Source organism: Oryzias latipes, chromosome 14 (assembly GCF_053564925.1).
Source record: "Oryzias latipes strain Hd-rR chromosome 14, Olatipes_Hd-rR_3.1".
NCBI lineage: Eukaryota > Metazoa > Chordata > Actinopteri > Beloniformes > Adrianichthyidae > Oryzias > Oryzias latipes.
The window spans coordinates 11,721,539-11,724,547 of record NC_136250.1 but is presented as its reverse complement, the minus strand read 5'-3'; the positions used below and the strand labels follow the sequence as shown (position 1 = coordinate 11,724,547).

The window sequence follows — 3,009 nt, the reverse complement described above, 5'->3', positions numbered from 1 at the left end:
CATAAAATAATATGTGCTTTGAATCTTTTATTGTTTTGTTTTAACAAACAGACCTTAAAAAAATAACACTTTTCACTAATATTTTGCTCTGCAGGATTAACAGATCACACACAGGCCTGTTGATTTAATGTCAGAAGATAAACTTTACAGTTTCAAGAGATCCTCAGTCATAAATTCAAAAATTTGACTGAATAAAAATGAACTAATGCTAAAAAAAAGAAAGTATGAATTATTGTTAAAATTATATTTAAAAAAATGAAAACGTCTTCATCCAAAAATAATTTTGAAAGCAAAAAAAAAATTTTTGAGCAAAAAACTTAGAAAGTTTTGTGTTCAACTTAGAAAGTTTTGTGTGCAACGTGGTGGCAGAAATATCACTCCATATAAATCGAGTTTAAAGCCACATGGAATCAAACATTTGGTTTCTAGTTAAATTAGAGATGAAGGTGTGGTGAACAGTGATGATAGTTTGCGCAACTTTCCCAGGAGTACGGGGCCCAATAAGTTACTAATAAATGTTGTGCTTTCAATACCGTAATAGTCTTTTAAGTCAAAATTGAATTAGATGAAGCTTCAAGTGGATTTTCAGATGTGTTATTTATTGAATTTGACCATTTAAATTTCAATTTTTTTTTTCCTTTTTACCTGATTGAACCGTAAGAAATGACCAGCTTGAGTCTCATTGCCATACACAGAATTTTTCAATAATTGACAAAAGATTTTCACAAATAAAAGAAAACTTTTTCACAAGCTGCTCTACACAATGATGTTTTGCATCATTGAAAGGTCGATTGTTTTTGTGCATACCTTGGCTTTGCCATCCAGAGCACCAGTGCCCGCATAGATCTTACTGACGGAATCCCCGTTAACAGACCACATGGTCAGAAAAACCTCCTGGAACTGGGCAACCAACTGGGGTTTCTCTGTCAGGCCCATTTGTTCTAACTGCCTGGTCAACATCTAAAGATAAAAAAATAAAATAAAAGTATATCATATTAAAAATATCAGTTAAATTCCTTTACATAGCACAGAAAGAACAACCCTCAACACCGAAGCCTTCCTACCTCAGGCCAAAAAAGGCTTGAACACTATTGTTTCTGTCCAAACAGTCCAGGCAGTTAGTCCTCATGGTCCCCCCCTGAGTCCTGTGAAGACATGACAAAGATCTATTCCAGATGCAGTAAATCATCTGTGATTAAGATTAAATAGTTTTTATTGTCCCTAACAAAGAGCTCTAAACAAAATAAAACAGATCGATCTGGGTGCCCAAAATCAAGGCCTGCAATACGTAAGAAATTACAATCCAGATTTACATGCAGCTTGTCTGGAGACCAAGCTTTTTCCAAAGCATGGCCCTTTTTAAACATGTGGTCAGAGTCCCTCCTCCTGAAGCATGATGGCTGCTGAATCTCCGCCTCTGGTCGCTAGAGATTGGCTGACAGAGGAGCCCGCCTACTTCCTTCAGCCCATACTTGGAATCACAGCATCTGGTCTCGGGGGAGAAACCTCACAGATGGACACGGTACGGAACACCCGTGGGGTCCAACACAGGTGGCAGGATCTGTCACCGCAGGGAGTCGATCCTAGAGCTTTGTTGTCCACACGTGAAAGGCCGCCTGGAGAGGTTCCCATACATTGAATCAGCCCCAGAGATGCTTAATTTATGACCTTTGATCATATGGCCTCAGAAGATCAAAAACTCTGTTTCCCCTGAAAGGGGACGAGCTTACAGCTGCAGCCCTGAAACCTCCTTACATATGCAATTTAAGGAAGCTTCTTCAAAGTTCAAAGGACAGAAACAACACACACTAATAAAACTAAACTTCAGTGAGACAGAAAAACATAATAAAATGAAGACAACAAATATATATTCCTTCAAGCTGTACAGAGCAATGGATTTGTACACAAGCGAGACATTTTCACTCAATCCCTGGAAGAGGAACAAGAACCACTTGTCTCTTGGCTGTTCAAAGACGGCCTGTTATGACCTGTGAGGCTTCACAGGTCATAACAGGAACATCACTTGGAAAAGAATGTTCAGAAATCGTTTGCTTAACACAGCAGTTTTTCAAAATAAATAGATGGTAATTGTAACTAATACATACAGAGAATAGTTAAAGGGCAACGTTACTTTTAGAAATAGTGAAAAAAATATACAGGTAGGTGGGATTTTGTGTTACCTTACGATGCCAGTTTCCCCAGAATAGTAGAAGAACCCACATTCTTCTATGAACTTATTGAGCTGAGGCTTCAAAACGCTGTGGAGTTTGTCGGCTTTGCCACCCTTCACATTTTGATGATAGTCAAAGTTGATCATTTTCACTGAGGCTGAATGCTCCGACGCCTTCAGGTGACTCTAAAAGCGATGAAGATGAAGTTTTCTCATTAAAAAGCACCACAAATGTATGACTGCAACATAAACATACTTGGAAAATCGTATATTTAGTTGTTGCTCGATTAAAAAACAAAGCTGTCAAGAAAATCCCAACCAGTTAAAAATGAAAAAGAAATTCTGCAACACAGCAAAAGGGAAGGTATAAGGAGTTTAATACCAGGTTGGGTATTTATTATTTAGTAAAATGATGAAAACGTTACCTTTAGGCAGGAAAACAGCAACAACATTTGTTTCATTCTATGTGTTCTAGGTACATTTTACAAAGACTGGGAGAATTGCCAAATACTTGGTGAGAGAACAGCCTAACTGTTATGTAATGCAGTGTAAACACAAGCTTTTTCTTGGTTTTTCTAAGATAATTTCTCATTTTTTTCCCCTTCTATTAGTCCTGTCCAGCAGCTGAGGATACAGCAAACAATGCATATTGAAGGAATATATATTTGTTGTCTTCATTTTATTAAGTTTTTCTGCCTCACTGAAGTTTAGTTTTATTAGTGTGTGTTTTTCCCGTCCTTTGAACTTTGAAGGTACATCCTTAAGTTGCTTATGTGAGAAAGTTTTGACTGCAGCTCCAAGCTCATCCCCCTGCAGGGACACTTTGATCTTCTAAGGCC

General features: G+C 37.7%; 1 long non-coding RNA gene across 1 annotated transcript; it reads right to left on the bottom strand.

Moving 5' to 3' along the window:
• Positions 1-399: 399 nt before the first annotated feature.
• Positions 400-2,429, bottom strand: LOC144983796 (uncharacterized). The gene is made up of 3 exons (XR_013647606.1): positions 2,181-2,429; positions 1,065-1,145; positions 400-960 (listed from the first exon to the last, which is right to left on the bottom strand). It is a non-coding gene; the product is annotated as an uncharacterized LOC144983796 (long non-coding RNA).
• Positions 2,430-3,009: the final 580 nt, after the last annotated feature.